This window comes from Sturnus vulgaris, chromosome 1 (assembly GCF_052056855.1).
Source record: "Sturnus vulgaris isolate bStuVul1 chromosome 1, bStuVul1.hap1, whole genome shotgun sequence".
NCBI lineage: Eukaryota > Metazoa > Chordata > Aves > Passeriformes > Sturnidae > Sturnus > Sturnus vulgaris.
This window is the reverse complement of record NC_142243.1, coordinates 40,395,948-40,408,266: the sequence shown is the minus strand read 5'-3', so window position 1 is coordinate 40,408,266 and position 12,319 is coordinate 40,395,948. Positions and strand designations below refer to the sequence as shown.

The window sequence follows — 12,319 nt, the reverse complement described above, 5'->3', positions numbered from 1 at the left end:
CTCTCATTAATGCAGAATATGAGCACCTGACCTCTTGTAGTTCAAAGTATCTGGAAAACAATAGCTTTAACAATATCCATTTTCATAAAAGCAATGAAATATAATTATATCCTGCAGCTCGTTAACTAGTGCATTTGTTGCAAGACACATTTTCCCTTCTTTCTTTCTCTTAGCTAACAGGATCATTAGAATAGCAGAATATAAAGCTGGAAAGGATTTTGGGATTGGTTCTTTTGCCCCAGGGTAGGATCAGTGAGAGTTGTTAAATTTCTCACAGATGATGGTGTGTAACTAATTATTCTTTTTACTTTTTTTTTCTGCAAGTTTCAAAGGTCAGCCATTTACCAGTCTCTAAATGAGCAAAATCTCAGTAGTTCTGAGACAGACCAGATAGCTTACCTTAATTTGTATTTGCTGTCTGGCTCTAGTTGAAGTGGTGTTGGTAATTCATGGACTAAAGGTTTTGTAATTCACTTGACAGCCAGCAGTTTTGCCATTCTCAGGAGGACTTGGGCTGCTGCATTGGGGGTTACTGAATTACTGCTGATTGTTGTTGTTCATTATTTGCAATTACACTGGATTTTGTCAAAATCTGTGAGGTGGTCATGTGAGAAAGAAAGTCACATTGTAAGAAAATCTCACAAAATTTAAAATCTGTGGAGATGACCCAGCCCACTCTTTCACAACTGTTAAGAATTTTTTTGTAGTCTAAGTTGAGTTTTTAATTTTAAAGTCCAGTTTAGATTCCTTATTTGTTATCCTTCTTTTTAACAAATACTGTTTTCTCTTTGAAAAAACTTTTATATTCTCTTTCTGTGTTCTTCTCCGTCATCTTTAGGCTGAGAAGTTCGATTTAATTTTTTATTAGAACCCACTGTCTGAGAATAAGAATATATTTAAAGTCTTCCTTTCCTTACGAGTTTCACCATTGGTTTCTCTGGAAAAAAGAAGTACAGAATAACACCAAATTGTTATATTTTGAATATTAATTAGCCCTTGAAATTGATTTTTAGCAGTAAATAGTTCTTTAAAAAAACCCCTCCTTACACATCTATGTAGAGATTGTCATGTAAGAGGTAGAGACCTAAGTTTTTGATATGTTATTAAAAAATAGGAGATCGTGGTCATAATCTTCAGTTTCTGAAGTAATCTTGGCCTGTCTGTTTCACACTGCTTACAGGCCAAACCTTGCTTTCAGAGCTGTGATCTGCTGTAATGACATGATGTGTCAGTTGTACACACTGTGTTGTACCTAGTTGATGCACTTGTCTCTTTTCATTAGCAGATTGTTTCTAGATAGTCTGACACATAGTTATTGTTAGCTTCACAAGCATCATTTCAACATGGTTGCAGATAATTATGACTTCATGACTTTAGGTAGAACTGCTAATGTCTTCTAATTATAGCAGCTACAGCAATATGTTATTCAGCCTTGCACGTTGTGTTCTGGGATGGTTGGATTGTTCACAAACTAAGAATTATTCTAAAAACTTATAAACAAGGTTAACAATCTTTTTAAGGTTAAAAATTATAAAACTATTTTGTACGTGAGTCCTAACGCAGGGTGATGTTTAAAATCAAAGTATGTGCTCACTGCTTGTGTTTTGTAGTAAACTGGTACACAGTTCTGAGGCAGCTTATGCAGCTGCAGAACCTGTTTAACTGATGGACTGTTGTGTACAAATCATCTTTAAGTTGATTAGGTCATGGTCATTACAGTGAAAAAGAGCATTATCATATGATCAGTGCTTTCCACAACCCAGCAATCTAAATGAAGATCAAAGCTCAGGAAACTAAAATGCAATGTGCCATGTTAAATATTCGAAAACTGTTTTGTCAGATTATTACTGATGAAATAATAAGATCAGAGCCAGAATTCATCTCACAAAATTAGTTTTGAGTAGTCATGGGAAGGTATCTTACTCTTACAAGGTGAAACTAGAGCTATGGTTAATACAGGGAGCGGTCTACAGATTTAAACCCTAATGAAACAAGGATGATCAAAGGTATACAAAAAATTAATAAATATGGGAAAACATACTAAAAACTAGCTGAGCATCAAGAATGGGAAAATAATTAGATATTACAGAGAATGGTGTAGGCCAGCACAGGTTGTCAGCACAAGAACTTGAAATAAAGGGTAAGTGAGAAATGGAAAAATAAATCACAATAGTAAGAACAAGGTAAGGAAGAGTAAATGGGAATGTTGCAAAAAGCACCAGCATGAAACTTGGCATAGGATTATGAACTGTGGAGGTTGATCCACAGTTGAATCAATGTACATAACTTTGCACCACATAATCAGTTTAAGTACACAGATTATCAGTTGTTTTTTTCTATTTAATTTATCAATCAAGTCTAAGATGATTGGGTTTTGTTGGTTTGATGGGGTTTTTTTAATTTGTTTTGGTGATCTAGATTACACCAACTAAGCATTTGAGCTTTAAAGTTTTTTACTATGAATCAGAAAATTGTTCACTTATGTTAGAAAATGCTATATATACTCTAAGATATGAAGTAGTGTGAATCCTGTCCCTGTAGGTCCTCAAAGGTGTCAGAACTGAAACCTAAAAGGACTAGATTCCATCTAGTTTGAAGGTACTTCTGTTTATATTGTAGTTTTTTTTGCTGATTTTCTGGAAAGAAGTTAGATTTATTGGTCTTACCCATGGAAATCTTTCAATAAATAGTCCTCTGATTTCCTTTCCTCCATTCTTCAGATAATATATCTGATTTCAGCCCAATTAATGGCTCAATTCCTTTAGGACCCTTCAGAATTTTTGTGAGCTTTTTAATGCTACTTCTACTGATTTTTTTTTTATAAAACCTTTCTACTGTCTCTTCAGTTTGATCCTGCTCTCCTAATTGCCCCTGCAACCACTGATTGGTTCAAGACATCTAAGCAAGCTCCACCATAGCAAACATAAGTGCAAAGTGTTTATTCATCTCTACTCCTCCAAGCGTGCTTTGTTGCATCCCTATGACCCAAAATTCTCCTATTTCTCATGTTCTTGAGAAAGATGCTACTAGCCAGTAGCAGGTTGCAACTTTTTTATCATTTTCTATACTTTTAATGTGCCAGTGCTAAACGCTGGGTATCGGCATGGATGGGATTTGCTCTCTGGGAGATTGTCTTATTTTAATAATCATGATCACTATGTCAGTACCATTTTGATCCAAGTCCAATAGTGTACTCAGAAAACAGTCAAGCATTGCTTCTCCTCTTCTGGATGTTAGTTGTTCCAAGAAAATGAGGTTTAAGTGGTGTAAAATTGTTTCTTATGTGCCATTGTGACATTTACTCCATAGATAGAAGGGTAAAACTCCTCTTCCATTATTAGTCCTCTACGCTCACACCCTTTTCCCAGCAGCTCCTCTGGATAGTTAGGAAAGTAATAGTAAAAATAGCAATAGCAAAAAAAAAAATAATAATCCTTTTCAATTTGGGCATTAAAAATTCAGTCTGTATGAATTCAATGTGTCCCATTTGGCTATCAGCTTTCTCTAATATGTAAATACTCCTTTGCAGATATTCCTACTACTGTATCATTCCTATATAATTAGTTCACCTTTACTATTATCGTGCATCACATACTGGACTTTTCACCAAAGTTTTGAGCTGTGTTATCACATAGAGCCAAGCATTTGAGACCACCTTATTTTTGAGAAGTATTTGAAAGGATAATCTTGAACTGATCATCCCTTTTTATAGACCTGCTTAAAAAGTTTTTATTTTTTGTTGGCACTGTTATTCACTGTTTCCTGTTAGATGTTTATCAGCTTTTATGTTAAACTTCATTTAAAATTTTTATCTTTAGTTTAATGACTTAATCCCTTAAATATCTTTTAACATAATATGTTGTTCTCCTTCACACCTGTTAGCTTTTTTAAGTCTTAAGAAGCTCTTCTGTATTGATTTTAATTTCAGTTGTGAACAATTGTTTTTGTTGTACAGTGAGACATTTCTTTCTTTGTAGCCTCATCTATCCCAAGCTTTCCCAAGTCATAGTAAATTAAACCTAAACTCTATTACTGTTTTCTGTATTATGCCTTGAATAACTCAATGGGACCTGTTCTCTTTGTCTTGTCCTAGTCAAGACACAGGAAGCACTTCAGGAAGTTGCTCTCAGAGAGATCTAAGGCTTGAACTGTCTCCTTTTAGTTATGCTTTTTGCCTTGAGTGACTCTTTTGCATCTGCTTCCTTCTCGTTGCAATGTAGTCCCTTCCCACAGCCTGAAGACTTATAATTTTATGGTCCTCTCCCCTGACTGCAGTTCCTGTTGCATCTGAGTTTCCTACAGTTGTTTACTTTTTTTTTAGCTTGTGCCAGTATACACTTAGTATAATATCCATGGGCAATAAAGTCTGTGGTAGAGTGTTTTCCACTATATTTTTCCACTATATATTTTTCAAGTATAAATGAAATTTGGCTGTCCAGCTTGGGATATGAGCCAACAATGGAGATACCATCCCTTGACTTTTATTACTCCCATAATAATTCGTTGATTACTCCCATAATAATTCCTTGATTACTCCCATAATAATTCCTTGATTACATGGTTTTTTTTCCTTCCAGGTCAGTTGCCAATTAAATGAATTTAGTTCACCAGGAAGATGGTAACATAGAAAGTGAATACATAGAAAGATCAAGAAAATCTTTGAGGGCAGTGTGAGAAAGAACTGAGCTCTGAGACCCAGGGTTCAGCTGGCAATACTGAGAGTCAAGCGAGGCAGACAAGCTCAGGTTCAGGGGGCATCTTAGCACAAATTAAATGATTTTTTTATGGCTGCTTAAGTGAAGTTTCCATTAAAGTCTTGGCAACAGCCCAAAGTGAGTCTATGTTGAAGAGATTTAACTGCAATTGGAACAAATAATCCTTATGCAACAACTGAGTCAGTGCTGAGGAAGGAGTGTTTTTCACTTGTGTATACAAGAAAGAAGGGAAAAGCCTCTCATCTTTTGCACATCCAGAAAAAGCATTCTGTGTCAATACCTTGTTGTTAGTCTTGAATTTCACTTGCAGTGCTGCCTCAGAAGGCCTCTGTATGGTAAAAACACTCATAAGAAGTTTAGGATTGCTTTCCTGAGATCATAAACTCTGAACCTGCAAGTTTTGTTTGCCAGGAGGCAAACTAGTTTGCCAGTTTCAATCCCTCTGATACATGGTGTGTTTCTGCCAGTGTTCTTTAGAAAAGCATTCTCTTGCATTGTGAAGTCTGTGCAATAGAGATAAGCCCAGCCTCACAGTCCTGAATGAGCCTGAAAAGACATTTTTTCATCAAGAAAGAAGGGATGATTCTAAATTGTATTCCAGACTGTATCTTAATATGGAAGCTTGAACCTATCTCTAGTTTACATCTACCAACCCTTGCAATAGCCAAAAAGAATTATGTTTCTTCAGGACAAGAAAGGTCGATGGTTCATTTGCCTAGCTTTTCTTTTGAGAGCCCCTGACCATAACAGGCATCTCTAGTTCACAACAAAGCTGCACTTGCACATGTGACCTTTCTGACCACTATCAGAATGTCACTGCCACTGGTCAGTGCCTCTGATGCTTTGATTCTGAATGTTTTGTGAACCGGTTATTGAACTTCTCCTGCCACTGCCAAGAGATCTGTGCTCATGAAATGGGTGACATAGATGGATGTCTGTCACCTGTGCACTGGGGAAGCATTGAGCCCAGCAGGCCATGAGGGATCAGAGTGCCCAAACGTGCTGTGACAGCTGTGTAATGTGATGGCTGTGGCCCTGTGCTCTGGCTGACAGGATGAGGAGCTCTGCAGTAGGTAAGGGATTTTTCTGCCTGCACAAACAAAACCCTGAGACACAATCTTTCTACTGCCTTGGGACTTAAGACATTTGAGTTTCACTTCTTTGTCTGTCCTTTTATTTTAACTATTAACATAAAGCAATATCATTAATGTGGCTTACATTTCATGTGTGTACATGGCATCACCTTGCCAAGACCCACAAGTAAGTTTTATAGCAATAGCTAAGTATTTCATTTTTGAAATCTGAAGAACTTCTAGTGAAATTAATCACAGCATAGCCTTCTAAATTTGATAGAATTCAGTATTAATCAGATTTAATAAGCTAGAGGATAAATCAAGGCATTACTAATGAGATACAGAATCTTTAGACCACCATCTGAAAATCAGTGCACCTTACAGATCAGAGAGGTCGTTTCTGAGAATTGAATCTGACAATATCTTTGCAGTGTCTCTGGCAATACCTGGAGTGAATACATTCTGCAGTTCACTAAGTCTTAATTATTCATATTCAGTGACTGGTATGAAAACCCTGCATGAAAATCACAGCATAAGGTGGGATGGTGCACCCAGCTGTGTAGTGGAACAACTGAAATGCTGAACCTCAGAGCACTTTGCAGGGGGCATAGATCAGTCTGTGACTGTAGATAAGACATCTCTGAATTAGCTCAGGAGGCGGTTGCAAGAATGGTTGCACTGATGTGTCATCTTCATTGCTGAGCACAGTTTATAGAGCCCTGGGCAGATGGGAACTTCTCAGAAATAACCAAAAGAGTAGAAATATAGTAAAGGAGTGAAAAATAAGGTTCTTGTCAGTGAATATATTTTTACTATTTTGGTTTCTCCAGGTATTCAGCCATCACTACAGTTCCTGAATAACTTCCAGCAATATGTTAACATGTGCAAATAGTCTCAGTCAGGAGTAGCTTTTCCTTCTTTCATAGTCTTTTCAACTTGAAACCTCAGGACATACTTCTTTGAGGAAAAAAATTGGCATGTGGTTTGCAAAAGGCATACATAATTTTTTTCTTTCATATCATCATATATACGTAAGCATATAAATATAAAATACTACATCTCTCTGTTAAAAAGACTATGTCTTATAGGTTACTTTATTTATATATATTTGTATCTTCCCTTTTTGGAGCAAATAATGAGGAGATTCTGCAGATTTTGAGAAGGAGATTCCATTTAAGGTAGTGATCAAATGCAATGGAAAATTTAATATATGGAGCAAAGACAACACAGAAGCAAATGTCTACTTATCTTCATGGCCAGTATACTAGCTGAGGCTGCAGGCTTGGGTATTTGTTAAAAGAAAATAGAGAAATTATGCTTTGCTTCTGAGATAGGAATGCTTCAAGATTTTTGAAGAGTACAAAAGGATTACAGCTTTGCATTAATGTTGTACTGAAGCCAGTGAAAAAGAGGTGCTCTCTAACTACTGTAGCACAGCCATGAAGTATGTTTTCCATAGCATTCTCTGAGAGAAACTGGTTGCTTGTGACTTGGATGGATGTACTCTTTGCTGGATAAAAACTGGCTGGTTGAGCCCAGAGAGTGGTGGTGAATGGAGTTGCATCCAGTTGGCAGCTGGTAACATGTGGTGTTCCCCAGGGATCAGTGCTGGGGACAGGACAATTTAATTTCTTTATCAATGATCTGGATGAGAGGATTGAGTGCACCCTCAGTCAGTTTGCAGATGACACTAAGTTGGGCAGGAGTGTTCGTCTGCTGGAGGGTGGGAAGGCTCTAGGAGGGATCTGGACAGGCTGGAATGATGGGGAAAGGCCAGTTGTGTGAGGTTCAACAATGTGTCATAACAACCCCATTGAACACTGCAGGCTTGGGAAAGAGCAGCTGGAGATCTGCCTGGTGGAAAAGGACCTGGGGGTGCTGCTTGACATCCAGTTAAACATGAGCCAGCATGTGCCCAGGTCACCCATGGCATCCTGGCTTGTATCAGCAATAGTGTGGCCAGCAGGAGCAGGGCAGTGAGTACCCCTCTGTACTCGGCACTGGTGAGGCCACACCTCAAATCCTGTGTTCAGTTTTGGGCCTCTCACTGCAAAACAGACATTGAGGGGCTGGAGGGTGTCCAGAGAAGGGCAATAGAACTGGTGATGGTTCTGGAGCACAGATCCTGTGAGGAATATCTGAGGGAGCTGGGGGTGTTTAGCCTGGAGAAAAAGAGGCTCAGGGGGGTTCTTATCACTCTCTACAGCTTCCTGGAAGGAGGTTGTAGCCAGATGGGGGCTGGCCTCTTCTCCTGGAAACAAGCAACAGGATGAGAGGAAAGAGTCCAAGTTGCACCAGGGGAAGTTTGGATTGGACATTAAGAAAATGTTTTTGCTAAAAGGGTTGTTAAGCATTGGAAGAGGGTGCCCTGGAACAGGGTGCCCAGGAAATGGCTGAGTTACTATCCCTGGAGGTATTTAAAAGACTTGTAGATGTGACACTTAGGGAGATGGTTTAGTGGTGGACTTGGCAGTGCTAGGATAATAGTTGGACTTGGTAGTCTTGAAGGACTTTTCCAACCTAAATGTTGGCTCTGTGATTCTGTTATGTACATGGATACCTAACTTCTTTCATGGATGTTTGTTTAGGATGTGAATGGAAAAGCAAAGAACGACTAATCCTGTAGGGTTTCAGTATGTGTATGCTTTGTGTGTGCCTAACAGAGGGAATACTAGGAAAAAAACCCAAAACTGCAAGGGTTAGAAAATGGCCAAGCAGGATGAGGACACTTGTCAACTGCTTGTGGTGTTGTGGAGGGGAGATCTAGTTTCCTAGAAGACCTACTAGTCTCCTGAATCTGTGTGTAGTTTTCTATATGCTCTATTTAATACAACAAATGCCCAGTGTAACAGGAATCCAATCCCAGCTATCTCCTATTCTGTTAAGAACTCCAGTTGTAGAAGACTGGAGCTGGGCATGGATCCAAAGGGCACAAACAAAACTCTGCTTTTACATCCTCTGTCTTAAAATCTTCTTTCAAAGAAATCAGAATTTTGTTCAATACACTAAGGAACATTTCTCTTTTTACCCATTGCCCTCCTCTGTCAGCAAAACCATACTGTAAGTACCAGTGTGGGTGAATTTGCACAGCTAACACCTTTGAAAAGATGTTGGGTGGTTTCCCAATGTTTGTTCTCTTCTATATTTAAACTTTAAAGGTAAGAAATGGGTATTTATCTCACCTCTCTTTTGGGCTCTTTAGAAAAGATGAGAGGATAGATTTTTGTACAATCTGATTCCCAGCTATGCCTGATAGGCTCTGATAAGTCAGAGTTTAGTCACTGTTTCAAATAAGTCACCCATTAAGGTAGAATGTGTAGAATTGCCCAATTTCACAGTTTACTGAAGCTCTTTACTTGTTTGCATAGTCCATCTAGACTTAGTTGTGGAAGAAAGCCTGAAAATGTGAAACAAATAACTGGATAAATTAGAAAATCTAGTATTTATTTTTAATTCAAAATACTTTCAAGCAAAAAAAAAAAAATTCTACATTGCTGAAGGGCTTGATCTGTTGGCTTTGCATACCTCAGGAGTGCCAGACTGAATGTAGGTACAGATACATGACTGAAAACTTTGTGTGAAAAGCATTGCAGTGGGGAGATGGCCAAATGGTTCTGTAGCCGCATGTGGCCAACGGTGCCAGGTTTATATTATGCAAACATAAAGAGACTGGGCTGACATGGAGTTCGTGGATGTGGACTCAGGGAAGGAAACACAGGCTGTGAAAATATTATACTGGCCAAGAAAGTCACGCTTTGGGTCTGAGATACTTGGATGTATGTGGGAGGATTCTTAAACATATGAAGGGTTTGACATGTACTTGAAAGAGGAGATAGACTGGTCATCTCTCGTCAGATAGTATGCTTTCCCCGCATTGCCTAACTTCTTTTGACAATGAATATTCTCACTGCTTCAATTTGCATTTCAGTAGTGTTTCTGTCCCTGTATAGAGTCACTTCTCCGGTGAAGCTGGAAGCTGCTTCTGACAATAATCTGCAAGCTTTGTGCTTTATTTGGGAAGAGGCCAAAGGTAATGATAATTCTGCTGTGGTAAGAGCCAGTTTCTAGGGAGATGAAAAATCTCAGTCTCCAATGAACGATCAGCCCAGTTTTTGTTCAGATGTCTGCTCCACTTGTCCAACTCCTAGACAAGAGCAGAGAGGTAAAACAAGCAGAATCCTTACTCCTTCCCTTTGAAGGAAGGGCAGGAAGGTGCAGAAGAATCCCAGTAGCTCTACTCTCTCGTGCCTCTCCCACCTTGTGTCACCCTGCAGTTACATGGATGTTTGGTCAAGTTCTACAATGCTAAGACTTGAAAGGGAGGAGTATGAATCACAAAGCAGGAGCTGAAGGTTTGAAACCTGGGAAAAAGGTGGTGGTCAGGCTCTTTTTGCCTGGAAATTACTTGGAATGAGAATAAGTGTCCCTAGAAAAGGCTAGAAGTAAGCAAATGCCACTCCTATCTTTAAGGAAAAAAATCTGGAGCACTACTGGCTGGTCAGTGTCACCCTGATCCTGGGAGAATGAGGGCATGAATTATTGTGGAAACTGTTTCTAGACACTTGAAAGACAAGAAGGTGATTAGGAAAGTAAACATGAATTTACAAAGGAGAAATTGTAGCTGATAGTCTTCTGTCTTGGTGGATGAGAGGAAAGCAACACTGTTGTTTATCTTGACTTTAGCAAGCTTTTGACACCGTTCCCTAACATCCATAAGACAAAATAGTGATGGATGGTTGAGGTAATCAGACAGTGCAGCAGATTGAAAACTGGCTGTACCAATGGGCTCAGAGGGCAGCTGTGGCACAAAGTCCAGCTGGAAGTTGGTCACTAATGGAATATTCTAAGAGTCAATACTGGGTCCAGAAGTGTTTAAAACTTCACTAATCACCTGAGAGATGTGACAAAGTACATCCTCAGCAAATTTGTAGATGGTGGACCAGAGGGATGTGTTCCTACTCAGAACAATTTCAACAGGCTGGGAAAATAGACAGGAATCTCATGAAGTTCTACAAAGAGAAAAGCAAAGTCCTGCATCTAGAGATGGATAACACCATGCATCAGCTGTGTTGGGGGCTGACTGGTTGAAAAGCAACTTTGCAGAAAAGGGCCTTGGGGTTCTGTTGGACACCAAGCTGAATATGAGCTGAATATGTGTCCTTGCAGCAAAGGAGACCAACAACAATTTGAGCTTCATTAGGAGGATTTTTGGCAGCAGGTCAAGGGAGGTTAATCTTCCTGTTTACTCAGTGCTGGTGAGACACATCTCCAGTGATTTGTCCAGGTCTGGGCTACCCCTTACAAGAGAGACATTGACATAATGGGGAGTAAGAAAAGTCAAGTCAGACTCTTCTCAGTGGTGACAAGAAAAAGACACAAGAGACAATGGGCAAAAATTAAAATTCAGGGAATTCCACTCAAATCTAAGGGGGAAAAAATATTGTGGTTAACTGCAGACTCGAACAGGTTGGCCAGAGGGGCCATATTTGGTGACAGTCAAAACTCAGCCAGACAATATCTTGTGCAACCTGTTTTAGGTGACTGTGTTGACCTAGATGACGTTTGTAGATGTTTTCTTCCCACCTCTCTACCATTTTTGTGATCTTTTCAATCAATATGTGGAGTCAGCTGTCCCAGTTGTCAAAGGAAAGTCTGAAAATCCCATACAAAAACATCTTGCTATTTCAATGTCAGTGATATTTTTTGTGTGAGGGTAACTCATTTTTTTTTAACCTTTGGGGTTGTCACTAAAAACTAAGTATAGATGTGCTTTGATGATGAAGCCTGGCAACTTAGAAATGGTTTCTTTTCTTCAAGTACAAATAAAGATAGAACCTTACCAACTGTTTGGCTGGCTGTTGAAACTCCTTAGTTGCTGGGAGCATCGTACAAGAGAACATTTTGCTTGGGAGATCCACTAAATGTCTGAACTTCAAGGATATTTAAACCCTGGAGAATGTACCTAAAGAAAAAAATAGCCTTCACTTTACCCATGCAAGATGGGGCTGTAAGTGGACTATTGCTCTGTTGGAATGAATCTTGCTATCAGCTTTTGGCAGTTTTCATAAAATCACAACTCCATGTTGCTGGTTTCTTATTAAAAAAGTACAGAGAATGACACAGAAATTGCCCCTAGATGGCCATATAAGCTGCAATAAATACATGTCCACGATGGACAGTGCTTTGGCTTGACCTTGTTGGGCTGTGTTTCTGTCCTCAGGCAGGACAGTATAGCAGACCTCAGAACCAGTCCTCTTATGAGCTGTACTGCTCAGAAGATAGCTAGATCTTGTTCTTAATTATGCATTTTGGCCATAAGAGCACAAGTTCCATTGAATACAACACAGATCAACACACATATTTTAGAACCTCCTAATGCAATTAGAATTGTATTAAGGTTGTAAAATCCATTGGCAGGACACAGGAGCTAAAGAAAGTGCTAGCAGCAGGAACAGGTTGTGGCAATGGTGACATGTAACATCTTCTTGATGTCACTCCTTGTGTCCTAACTACTAGCATCTCAATTATTGT

General features: G+C 39.1%; 1 protein-coding gene across 1 annotated transcript in view; it reads left to right on the top strand.

Moving 5' to 3' along the window:
- Positions 1–12,319, top strand: part of NEK10 (NIMA related kinase 10) — a 231,531-nt gene that overhangs the window by 109,327 nt on the left and 109,885 nt on the right.